The 13887-nt window shown below is 43.8% G+C and overlaps 1 long non-coding RNA gene across 1 annotated transcript in view; it reads left to right on the top strand.

Annotated features, from left to right (window-relative positions):
* LOC127610282 (uncharacterized) overlaps positions 1 to 13636 on the top strand; it is a 119105-nt gene extending 105469 nt beyond the window's left edge. Inside the window, exon 5 of the long non-coding RNA XR_007964798.1 lies at positions 13563 to 13636. This is a non-coding gene — a long non-coding RNA (uncharacterized LOC127610282). The remainder of the gene's footprint in view (positions 1 to 13562) is intronic.
* Positions 13637 to 13887: the final 251 nt, after the last annotated feature.

Below are 13887 nucleotides of genomic sequence, written 5' to 3'. Positions count from 1 at the left end.
TCCAATTACGGCTTAATGAATGAAGGAGACACGCAACGCTCCTGAATGGAGGCTGCTCGCAATTAGTTGACATTTTTTGAGGGCATCGATCACCTGGTTGTGGGGAAGCCGTTTCACGTTTAAAAAAAATTCGCTTTTAGCATCACCTTGAATTTTCAATACTGTATTTCGGCTCACCAGTAGGACAACTTCGACTTGTTGTGACTTAGCTAGGAATGGAATAACATTTCTCATAAAACAAAACCTTAAGTTGATTTATTTATTGCCAGTTAGATGTTACTTTCATCACACTGCGCCGCCTTGAAGGCCCAGAGTGGCGTCTGCATTTTTCTGCCCTCTGATTGGTTCATTTGAATAATCTGCACGGTTTACACCTCAGATTGGTTAAACTGTACATATAAACAACAAAGATTGATTTACAGGGGAATGTCATTGGGGACATGTTTGAAAACACATTTTTCAAGGCTCAAGAGGAACACACACGCACTCACACGCACACACACTTACCTAGCTAGCTAGCTAGCTAGCTTTATCTATCTATCTTTCTAGCTAGCTAAAGATTTTACTAAAAGATTTTAGCTAAGATTTTACAATAGATGTTAGATAGATGATGTTACTAATGAAACAAAACTGCGGACTAGTTGATAAATATATACTACTCGTGAAAAAAAAATCTCGCATTTCACTATTTACACTGGTAGTAGGCAAAAGTAGTTGTCCTTCGCCTATGTTAAAGTTACCCTGCTAGCATGCAAAGTGTCATATTGTTGTCCAAAAAATATTCACCGCAGGTGTGTTAAATTGTCTTCCAGTGAGGACAAAGAGCGCACGAGTACATTAAGCTACGTTTCAAGGATATGGAATTGTGGCTTTCGATAAGTGAAAAGTTTCTGGTGTGACACGCGCGCAGATGAATGGACGGAGAAATTAGGCGTTGTTCCAAGGTCAAACGCTGATAGGATTGTTACTCCGGCGGTGCTTGGGTGTCAACGGCGTCTGCACTCTCGCTTTTTCATCATATTGCGCGCATCAAGAAAACAGCCGGGAGAATGAAGTGAAGGGAGAGAGACGGGAGACGGAGAAAGAGCAGCAAGGGATACAAATTGATCGTTTGGTGGCCAGATCAGTCATAGTCACGCGGGGTGGATGGATGAACGTCTTTGACGGCCGCTGCGGGTTTGAGCAAGGTAGGGGAGGCGCAAAAAAGGGGGCAGAGTCTGAAAACTAGAGAAATTGGTTCAGGGGGCCTCTCGGGAGGGGAATCAATGTGTGAGGGGCATGTAAGTGCTGGGATGCTGTTTGGAAAAGTTTGAGAGGTCTCGAATGTGACAGCTGAATTCTCCTCTGAAATGTTTTGTTTGCATCCTCACAAGCAATTCTATTAGTCAAGACAGGAATGGAATTTCTTACTCGGGCTTTTCCAAAAAGTACTTTGGATCGAAGCAAAATAATTATTTTGCCAAATTCAGGACATCCATTAAATTGAATAGAAGTGCCCTCAGTCAGTTCCAACCGTCCTGAAAAACCCATGAAACATTTTATGAGATGTTCTTTAAAGAAGTTAAGTTGCTCAGCACTTGTCCAAACGCGCTATTGTGATCAATGTGATATCTTTTATATCATTAAAAAATAATCTGTCCGTTTTCAGCCATCTCAGGGTGCGGCCATTTTGTCCTTGACGTCAAAGTGCCCTTGGTCTCGCATTGCTGTTATTTTGGCTCGGGTCAGAACTATTCAGCATCACCCAAATGTTCACATTTTCACACAAAATTCCGAAGTGTAGACATATTTTAAACCATTCATTCATTCATTCATCTTCCGAACCGCTTGATCCTCACTAGGGTCACGGGGGGTGCTGGAGCCTATCCCAGCTGTCTTCGGGCAGTAGGCGGCAGACACCCTGAGTCAGCCAATCACAGGGCATACAGAGATGAACAACCATCCACGCTCACACTCACACCAAGGGACAATTTAGAGTGTTCAATCAGCCTGCCACGCATGTTTTTGGAATGTGGGAGGAAACCGGAGCACCCGGAGAAAACCCACGCAGGAGAACATGCAAACTCCACACAGGGAGGCCGGAGCTGGAATCGAACCCGGTACCTCTGAACTGTGAAGCCGACGTGCTAACCACTGGACTACCGGGCCGCCCTTATTTTAAAACCATTTGCATCCATTGACACATTCCTCGACCAATTCAAATCATTCCAATTTCAAAATATTTTCCCTCATTCCAGACATATTACTGAACCATTTATCCTGATCACCAACGATTCAAGTCATTCCAATTTCAAGTCTCAAATTGATCATTTCAGCAATTCAACCGCATTTAAAAAAAAAAAAAGGCACGATCAAGATACTATTAGCGTTGCTAGCCTTTGACCAACGTTGAAGCGAACCGCTCCAAGCAAAATCCCGCTCCATCGCCATCAGTCTCGCCGCCGCCTCACTCCCAGTTGAGCTAATAGAGTTTTATGAAGTCTATTTTCAGGGTGGAAACACAAATCAAATCTCACGGCGGCTAATGGGGCTCCTTTGAATTGTCACATTTACTCGATGATGACTTCCCTGCCTCTTTTTGAACGACGTCGCCAGCCAAGTCGCTCGCGCTCCGCTAATGACTCATATGACAACTCCCGGGGTTTCTCCTAACTATCCCGGCGAATGTCAGCAGTGGAGCCCTCATTCCTTTTGATGACCTATTAAATATTACGACGACCCCCTCCTGTGTTCACTGTCGTCTCACTCATATCAAGATGGTGTTTAATGCCCATGAGACAAACAACAGGCAGATTAAAGCCATTACACTCTGCTGCACTCCCACATTCACCCTCCACAAAGTGGAGTTGGGATGACTTGTTTAATAGCTTTGCGGCGAGAAAAAAAGAAAAAAGACGTTTTTCGGCGCGTAAAAGCGCCAACTCACATGTCACTTTGTCGACGCAGAAACCTTACGATCGCATAATCAAGCGATAGATAGTCAATAAAGGAACGGGGACGCCTCCCCGTCAGCCGATCCGGGAGACAAACACTGATTTTAGTTTCAATCCAAATGGCAGCCATTTTCGTAGATGGTCATTTAATGGCGTGCGAATCAACCTAGGGAGCTAATCGCACGACGAGGCGAGGTAAAAATAACTCCTCATTTTCAAGAATAATGGCGGCGCAAATGGTAAATGATCTTTTTTAAATTCCCTTCAGCGGTGATGACGGCGCTCCTCCAGGAAAATATTCATAAAAGCTAATTGAAGTCATCCCTCGGTGGGGTTGTTAAAATGTTTGAATGCGTCTCGTTTAGATAACTGTCAATTTAAATTCCAAGTCTGGGGCGGACGTGCATCTCTGGAAAGCGGGCCTTTGCTGACTTTTGCTCAGAAAAGGCGCGTGGGAGGAAGGGTGGTTCGAATGCTCAAATTTTAAGTTCTCCCTTTAAAAATAGAATTTAATATATGATATATAGAGGCGGGAAGGTTGGCGACTGGTTAGCACGTGGGCCTCACGGTGCACGTGTGGTGTACAGTTCAATTCTGGCGCCGACCTTCCTCGATGGAGTTTGCATGTTCTCCCTGTGCCTGCGTGGCTTTTCTCCGGGTACTCCAATTTCCTCCCACATTCCAAAAACATGCATGACAGCTTGATTGGGCACTCCAAATTGTCCTGAGTTGTGATTGTGAGCACGAAAGGTTGTGCTGTGCTGGCGCCCAGTCCCGGGTGTACCCCGCACTACTGCCCGAAGACAGCTGGCCATTTTCTGAACCGCTTTTTCCACACAAGGGGTCATAGAAATGCTGGCGCCTCGCCCAGCTGTCTTCCGGCAGTAGGCGGGGTACACCCTGAACTGGTTGCCAGTTAATCGCAGGGCACACGTAGAAAAACAACCGCTCCCACTCACAGTCAGGACAATTTAGAGTGCCCCTATGAACCCGGAGAAAACCCACACAGGCACGGGGGGAAAACGTCCAAACTCCACACAGCAAGGCCGAGGCTGGATTCTAATCCATGATCGCTGCACTGTCTCTCTTTTACAATTTTACAATTTTCTGCACTCTTCTATTTTTCTCCTTCAAGGGGTTGCCGGCGGTCTTAGCAGAGAAAAGCGTGACACAAATCTCAGGGGGTCCGGGCAAAGTGCAAGTGAAGGTGGGACACCTATCTTTAGCCTGTTCTCTTTGTGTATGAAGGAAGGAGTGATGGAGGCAGAAGTGGCCCGATGTCTCAGCTGGAGAGGTGTGTGGCGGGGGGTTCGTGGGGGGGGTGAGGGGGAGTTCAGTTCTTCAAGGTCAAGGGCCACATTTATTTATTTCCCTGAAAGTTACAATGAAATTTTACCGAGTACTTTGCTGCGACGACGCAGTCGCCATAAATTTCCCCTTCCGTCGTTGGGCCTGAGCCCGTTTATGACGCCGCCTTCAAGGGCGTACGGTATTTGTACGCCATCATATCCGTTTCATTGTGCCATATAACGCAAATGAGAAAATTAAGAATAAAAGCGCTCGCCGCCTGGCAAGGTCCCGGTTCTTCCGCGCTGTCATGTACTGTAAACGTCACATGATATTTGTGACGCCCTTGTCTTGCTTGCGTTTTACTGTCGCGCTATTGCTGTTGATGTTGCCTTGCTTATGCAAAGTAACAACAACAACAACAACAACAAAAAGGAAGGCACCACATGGGCTTTTGGGAATATTTTCCTTCCGTAGCCGCATGATCTCCCGGCTCGTGTTTCCCGGCATCCATCATTGGGTAAGAAAAGGCCTCTTGACTGCTTACTTGTCCACACACGTCCACGGCGAGCGATGAGCTAATGCTCTTTATTGATTGGCCATTTAAAAGCCTCTTGTAGACCTTGGGAATATGTTAATGCCATGGGGGGTGGGGGGCCCTGCTCCCCCTTCCCACTCTCCAAGCACTCCCCAGGGGCCCTCGCGCGTATTCCTCAGTGAGCTATCGAAAGGAGTTCATTAATGGTCAATTACTAATATCTAATGAGGCTCATTGTGATACGGCCGCCGCCGACGTAACTAGGCATCTGTCTCTCTTGGGGAGGGGGGAGAAAAAAAAACACGTGACGCCGAGGTAGTCCGACGGTCACGCGGTGTCGAAAGATTGGAGCCGGAACACAGTGAGGAACAGGCGTGCAATTATTTCAATGTGGATTACGTGGAGAAGGCCAAATGCGACAATACAGTACTGTTGCAACGTTAACGTTTTTTTCTTCACTGTGTGAAGAATTTGTTTTCCAGATTGTAGCAATGGGCGGTGTCAACATGCGAAACCAAATTCAATATGTGGTACAAAGTACCCAACAAGGATTATCAGATACATAAATACCGTACGTACTCTATAATACCGTAATACCGTAAGTATAAATGCAATAGGTGGCCCGGTAGTCCAGTGGTTAGCACGTCGGCTTCACAGTGCAGAGGTACCGGGTTCGATTCCAGCTCCGGCCTCCCTGTGTGGAGTTTGCATGTTCTCCCCGGGCCTGCGTGGGTTTTCTCCGGGTACTCCGGTTTCCTCCTACATTCCAAAAAAAAACATGCGTGGCAGGCTGATTGAACACTCTAAATTGTCCCTAGGTGTGAATGTGAGTGCGAATTTTTGTTCGTCTCTGTGTGCCCTGTGATTGGCTGGCCGATGACAGCTGGGATAGGCTCCAGCACCCCCCGCGACCCTAGTGAGGATCAAGCGGTTCGGAAGATGAATGAATGAATGAATGAATGAATGAATGCAATAAATAAACATCCCGAATATTCATGTGCAGATTCCGTCTCATGAAGAAAGTGTTCTGAATTTGAATGTGCGAGAGGTCAACATATGCTGACCTCTAGCACAACTAATTTGAACAGTGATATTTTTAAAAATATTTTTTCCTTTTTAATTTATTTTTTTTAAGTATAACTTTCATCTTTTGAACTATTTCTCATAGCCTATCAATAAACGGAGGACTTTTATTAGAATTTGCAGCAGGCCCCCCCCCCGAAAAAAGTGGAATGAATCACAAATCCACCCCCAGGCCATACTTTGGACACCCTCGTTCTAGTATAACATATGAGACTTCCCACATTATTTTATTTTTTTTTTTTTTTTGGGGGGGGGGGCTGTTTATGCATGGCTGTCTGCTCCCGATTGGCTTCGAGCCCCCAACCCATCCCACATCTGAATGAGGTGACTCATCCTTTGACTGCCAGCTTGATATTTGTGGATAATACAAGGAATAAATCAGACAACGGGCTTGAGCATTTCATTTGTTATCCATATCCCTTATGGGAGAATGATTCCGAAATGTAAAAACAGCAATTTCCCTGTTGGGGACGCGCCTGAGCGCAGGGGCTTGTTTTCATATTGCCGAAGACAAAGTGCATCTTTTACCGGCCAATTCTCTGCGGTATAAATCTAACAGTCAGGCTTGTACATTACCTCCACTTGTGCATTTATTTCCACGTTCCACTTTTTATGCCCCACCTGTCTGTCAGTGTGTCTCTTTTTCTTCGTTACGTCCTTCCGTGCCCCATACATGTGGACCCTCCAGGGGGTGATATTCGGGACTCGGACGGAGATGACTTTGCGATGACATTGTAATGACCTTCCCCGGGCGCGGTGATAGATCCCTGGAGTATCTCGCCGTTTGCTGAGAGGCAAAGATTAGTAGGGAATTGGTGGAAACAGTGCTTATACAGTTGAACAAAATCTTTAGGGTTGGGGGCGGCAGGGTTGGGTTTTTTTTCCGTTTAAACAGCAAAACGATACTTTTGGTAAAGGATTAAACTTTTTTTTTCAGCAATCGTTGAAAAAGGGGCGCCTCAATATTTTACTTGTTTACTGTCAAACTAAACTTAAAGCATAGGGAATTACCTTGCTTATTGTAATCAACCAAGTAGCTTTGTATTTAAGTCTGCTAGCTTCATGCTAATGCTCACGCGTGATGAAAAATGCGCCTACGTGGCATCGCTGTCCCCCTTTAAACAATGAGTAGTTGAGCGCATGCAAACGGAAACCACTGTATTATAGTACTCACATGCACATATTCTTTATCCTCAGTGAAGAGCAAAAATGTCACTGCACAAAGTGCACATGAGAAGGAACAGCATAATGACAATGGAAGTGAAGCAAAAGCAGAATTCTGGAAATAATCTTGGATGCATTTTCGGACCACACTACATGGAAGGCCGGTTTGGCTTGAGTTTGATGTGTGATGAAAAAATACAGAAAGAAAGAAATACATATTTTAGGTGGCACCGCACACATCAAAGGCGTATTGCTGGATGTTTTTTTTTCTTTTGTTTTGTTTTGTTTTTTCTTTTTGGTACCAACTCAACACTCTCTCCCACCCTGCTCCCGTCCCATCTGTCAGTGGGCCCTTTAGTGTCGGGGGAGCCGGGGTGGCAGTGGCTGAAAGCAGGGCAATTGGGATCACTCGGCCCCCCACCCCTCCCTGGCCCCCATTCCTCCATCATCCCTCCTCTGCCATTATCACTTTTGGCCTGACAACACATCTACTTTTCACTTTTGCTACAGTAATAGAGGGAGGCTGAGTGGGTCCTTCAGCGAGGCAGCGGCAGGAGCAGGAGATGACGGACATGAAAATGAGCTTCTTCTTGAGCCCGCCACTGCGAGGGCCCGGCGAAGAAAATTTGGCGTCACATCTTGTCAGGGCGTGGGGAGCTCGGGGTCACTTTCCTGCTTAACTCTTTGACGACAGGTAAAGGCAGGACAGTGAACTCTCGCTCTCCAACAACCTCACAGCCAATGTGAAAGTCACTTTTATTCTTTACAGCAGAACAATATATTTTAAAAAAAAAATGTAATTTGAGTAAGGTTTTACATTTTTTTTAACTGACAATAAATGTAACAAATATTTCAGATTATATGATCATTTAATGATTACCATAAGACAAGTTCAGGTGCAATAGCAGCAGTATTAGGTAAATCAGTGCGTTGGCAAATACTGCTACTGCCCCCCCCCCCCCCCCCAAAAAAAAGAGGCTGTTTATTGCAGTTGAAGTTTGTCAAGCTTAACTTAAAACAAAAAGAATGACACCTTACGGTATGTATTTAAAACAACCACTCAGCTGAGCTTTTCAGTCTGCTAGCTAAATGCTAGTTGTACAGTAATTAGCGTGTCTCTTGTTATGCTATAACTAACCCACCCCCCACATATTTCTTACAAGTTTCAGTACATTTGAAAATAAATGAATCAAACAAAAAGTGAAATCCGTTTAAAATGCCGTGTGAAAGTGTCCAGTGTAGTATTTCTTGTTTACCACTGCAGTGGCTCATTTTATAGCAAATAACCTTTTCCGGGGTTGAGGGTTAGACCATCTTTTACGTGCCTCATATTATTACATAATATCAACAACCACCAATGTATTGCAGAGGATTTTTTCCACCTTTTACAGTACCTTTCTTTTTTCTAATACTGTATGATTAAATGAAAGAACAGTCTCCAGGCCCTAGTAGTATTTCATATTGACAACTGGAGGAGTTCATTTTAACTATCAACTTCTTACGGGATTACGGTTCAGCCATCTTTTGTTGTATGATATTTCAGAACGTACGGGTTCACATAACTGGCTATTATGTCAGTGTTTTATTTTCATTACACTTTTTTTTTCATATGACAAACTAACATTATTATGGGGAAAAAAAGCCTGCAGTAGCTAACTCATTTTAGCAATCAACCAGTCAACAATGAGGCCATTTTTTAACTTACCAAACATTAACACAGAATAAAAAGTAATGTTTTACACGAATTAAAGTACATATATTTTTGGGGGAAGGGATATTTCTAAATTGTTGTAAAAACAGACATTACCTAATTTTGACTATCAGCATGGGGCTTTGGGTTATATCATTTTTCTAAAGAATGTATCATTTACATTTTCTTACATCCATAACTCCGAATATGTATTTTATTTAATTTAATTCGATCCATTAATTTGAGCTCTGCCGTGATATCGCTGTGACTTTTTCTACTTGCTTCTGCTTGCTCTTCCGTAGCTATGGCGCTCTTGGGCACACATGCTAGTTGAATCCAGTTAAGACGGAGATGTCAAAGTCCACCCAGTGTACAGGAATCATTTTAGACGGGAAGACCTTCTTCCGACATCTGACAGAAATCTAATCTTACACAAGAAAAATCTCTCCACGACTGGAGCATTGTCACTGCGCTTTGCTGGGATGGCAACAGACAGTGTTAGCAACAGACAGCGTTAGCAAGTACCCTCAGTCAATACAGAATGAGCAAATGGCGACTTCAATAATGTTTGTGGATCTCTTTTATATCAGCGTTGAGCAAGTTTAAATGTATTTAAAGCATATTGGAGGGGTAAAACTATTTATAAAAATATTTTTGTTTATGGTATCTATCATGGAACGTGCTTGTGGCTGGATCATATTGCGCTGTGTTTGTACTAAATGTGACATAAAATCCTAACAGCAAATGGGCATTTAGAAAACAATCTTCGAGTCGTCACTTGGCAGAAGGACGTATTTGAGGGGGTGGAGGGGGGGGGAGGCTTTTGGTCGGCGGCAGGGTCGCATGCGTCAGGTAATGTGTGGGCCCTTTGAGCTCCCCACACCACACGGCGGTACACTACACCCTGGGGTGCAACAAATATCAGCATTGTAATTTCACGCCTGTGATTATTATCGCGAGCGCCATCTCTGACTGAGAATCCTCCACCCATCCTCTTTAGTCGTCCCAGCTGAGATACTGTTTAACAGTCTCTCCCATGGACTCTCTGCACACACACACACACACACACACACAAACACCAAATATTTTAATGTTTGTTCTCTCCGGGCCCGTTTTAGGCTTTCTCATTTCTTCTTCGCCCATCTTCTGGTAATTCTCCGCCATCTGCCTTGGCATCTGTTTTGAGAAGCCACAAGAAGTGTCTGCCGCGGCAGCAAAACTGCGTTTTTTTTTTTTTTTTAAATCACTCTCGTATTTTTCTTGTTTTTCCTTCTCCGCTCTGCTACATCCATCCCTCGCCCTCTTTCGTCCATTTAAATGCCAAGTTGAGGCAGCATTCTCTTCTGTCTTCTTCTGGCCCTTGACTCCCCCACCCCCACCTGCAACTAGCCCTGATTTAACCTAATCTTTAAAAAAATGACAACAACAAAAAAACTTGATCCCCCACCCTCCTCCATCACTTTGGCCCGCTGAGCGCACGCACACACACACACACACTCAATCCATTTACCCGCACTCGCAGGGAAATGACACAGTTGATGCTTCCTCATCTTTAAATACAGTGGAACCTCCATTTAACGGAGTGGAACCTCGATTTAGGTCGTCCATTATCACTGATTGTTTGTTTCGTCGAGGTACTTCTTTTCATGACCTAAAAACACCCATTACACAACCAAATTATTGTTTGGTTTGTTTTTACTTTATTAACTCCTTATATATTAGGAGTGTAACAAAAATATGAAAATTGGTTTTGATTGTCACCCTGGGACCTGCATCTTTTTATTGCTGAAAGGTCCTGACCCATTTTATCAAAGCTAACAACCATAGAGCATTTTTCTTGTTTAAAACTTACCTCTGAAAATACATGAGCAGTATGTTATATTTTACCATTTTTTTATTCCGATTATATTTTCAAATGAGTTTGAAGCCAAATGTGTATTGCATGCGATGCCGTCCGTTCGTTAAAATTTGAGCTGCGACCTATTTGTTTACAGCAAGGGCATTTACGTCTACCCTTGGAGGGGCGTTATGACAGTGAAACCAAATAAATGTTTAATCGTCTTATCGTTTTATTACTTGTACACAACCAATTGATTGATTGAGGGTTTTGAAATCAGTCGTCAACTCCAATCGTTTGTTCAATTGTTGTTCAACTGAGTGTAAAGAGGGAAACTAAATTATTGCAAAATATGTACATTTATTCCATATGAAATTTGACATTTAGGTACAGATTTGAGCAAGGATCATGCAAGTTGACGTGCTTGATATGCTTCCGCGGGCCATATAAAATGACGTGGCGGACCAGATCTGGCCCCCGAGCCTTGAGTTTGACACCTGTGGAGTACAGAGTTGCTCGTGACGAGATAGGACAAGTGAATCACATTTCCTGACGCTTACGCATATCGTTTGTTCTACGTGGAAACCCGGGACACCTCGCTACTGTTCTGAAAAAAAAAAATCTAAATACCAAATACATGTCTTTTTTTTTATCGGCTTTTCCGAGACCTACCCAAAATACGTCAGCGACCCACTTTTGGGTCCCAACCCGCTAGTTGAGAACCACTGCTATAGATGACATTTGAAAAAAAAAAATAATAATAAAACACTCCACTTGCACTTGTGGTCACGCCGCAGGCAAAGATATTAGCATCATGTCATTAGATATGGAGCCGGACGCCCTCTGCTCCACACCTCCCCTCGGGCCTTACATGGATTAGACAGCTTTGTGCAATATGGCCAAACATATGTGTGTGTGTGTGTGTGTGTGTGTGTGTGTGTGTTGGGGAGGGGGAGATTGACGACACGTGTGACCTCTCACACGGCAGCCGCATTGAGTAATTGTGATCATGATGTTCCAACACTCTTCTATTCTCTCCAATTCCATCCCCATGATGTCCTCCTGCCTCCTTCCCTTCCTCTCATTTTCTCAGCGGGGGAGCGCTTGGCTGATAAGTTGTCGCATTAAGTGCAAACTTTTGGCTGATTGCTGGGCCTTTTTTTTCCCTTCGCCATCGCTATGGCCGCAGCCCTCTAATAGCTGTCCCCGGGCTCCGCCGCGGGCAATCATGTCACAAATAAACAGGCTGACACAGTCATTTACTCCAATTGTCCCTGCGCTATTCACAAGCCTCCCCTGGTGAACAACAACAATTATTCCAAATGTCAAAGATCCAAGCCTTTGGGGCATAGACAAATGCACATTAAAAATCTATTACAGAACACTTTGAAATATACATAGAGGCTTCTTTTTAGTTTGATAGTAAAAGATTACGGTGTGGGGGGGGGGGGGGGTAGTCAGCTCCTTGCAACCTCATCTCATCCTTAGGAGGGACCTCGCGTGTAGTCTGTAGACGAGTTGACGGACGTATGAGTGACATATTTGTTGCATTGTTTTAGATCGGGGACGGGCAACTTAAATGCTGAGGAAGTGGGGGAGGCACAACAAAGGGTTTCAAACAAGCTACAAAATAACAACGTGCGGAATAGTTTTTCCCGCTTGCATGTAAATTGCCGTTCAAGGATTGTTCAACAACACAACAGCGATAAATGCAAGAAGTTATTTTTTCTCACAAAAATCATCTAAAAAATTCCAGTATCATTGCTGTCCTATGTTTGACCTTGTTATCATTCCAAATCCACAAAAAAAATAAAAAAAAATAACAAAATAATGAGGCCTATTCATTTTGTAGTATCAGGCAGTATAAAACCTGGTGCCATTTCTGCCATTTCTAATGGTAACTGGTGATATTACACTTCAAAACTAAAGTCGATCCCTGCATACTTGTGGTTTGGCACCCGTGGATTTGCAAATTTTTGGATAATTATTTTTGTTGTTGTCTCCCCCCAACCCTAATATTCATAATTTTTCTTTCCCTCGGGGATTGTGTTCTCCATTTCTTCAATGCTAGCTAGGTAGGTAGAAAACAAAGAGAACAGCGAAAGAAAAAAGGAAAGGGAGAGACAGAGATACATATAATTACAACGGCGCTAGCTAGCTAGCTTGCTATAATTATGTCAGTGACAGCGCCTCAGAAGAAAGCACTTCCTGTTCTGCCTTCTTTTCAATAAAAGTCACTCTGTTAAAGCAATAGATACAGTAAGCCTAATATAAAAGTAGCGCCTGCGGTAGCAATCTATTCCACATTATTGCCACTCCCCACCGAATCCATCTCCATTCGATGAGGGCCTCAGAATCCATCTTTTGATAATGGCGTCATTGTGGGCACTCCCATCACATCTATTTGTTACCTTTGGTCCGCTAGCAATAAATCTCATCTAGTCTTTGCGGCTGCGGATCGCTGACCAACGCGGACTGGTCAAGGAGAGTGCTGCGCTTCGTTTCACGTCATACGCTTAGCGTGATTACGCACGGATTATACACACAGAGCCTCCTCGGTTAGCGTAGCCTCACTCATGCTTAACTTTAGCATCCCCGCTCGCGTCAAAGCTAAAATTTGATGGCAGTGAACATAGCCAAAATCTCATAAACATGTTTTGAAATGTTATTCTTTTCATTTTTTTTAAATAGCTGCTACAAAGTTGGAGTACATTGTTGGTTTTTGGCTCATGTTAACTGAAATGGAATTTAGATTTATCAACATATGTCACATCAAGCAAAACGGTGGTCATGATGGGGAATCTTGAAACTGTACACACATGCCGTAAATGTGTACATTTTTAGGAGGAATTTGAAACCGGCCCGAGAACTATCTGTGTTCTCATCACATTTGCACTAGTTTGTCTACAGTCGTGTCTTGCGTAATTTCGAAACAGTCAACAATCAGTTATGAACTTTGCATTGAAAATCAACATCATGTTAAGGGTTAAAGCCTCTTGGTTTTAACGCAAAACTATTTGTGTCTTGCAGAACTACACACGGCTCAACGGGGACCAAAACGCGGGGGTAAGTACGGCGGAATGCGGTGATTTCAAACCATCACGACTCTCCCCCGGGGGAGCTCTAAATGGAGCAGATGGCGGATAAATAGCGTCTAAGGGAAGAAAATTAGGGAGTTTCATTGGATTTCCATCAATTACCTGCGCTAATGTATCAATATGGATTAAAACAATGTTATTTGTAATGTTGCTGACAAGCGCCATCAATACATTAATAACGACCGGGCCGCGCATCAATCCTCATTTGGATCTTTTGAAGGGAGGACCTCCTCACAAACGCAAGTTGCGCAAGAGAT

The sequence above is a fragment of the Hippocampus zosterae genome, chromosome 11 (assembly GCF_025434085.1).
Source record: "Hippocampus zosterae strain Florida chromosome 11, ASM2543408v3, whole genome shotgun sequence".
Lineage (NCBI taxonomy): Eukaryota > Metazoa > Chordata > Actinopteri > Syngnathiformes > Syngnathidae > Hippocampus > Hippocampus zosterae.
The sequence above is the reverse complement of the archived record's forward strand: the minus strand, read 5'-3'. Positions and strand labels throughout refer to the sequence as shown.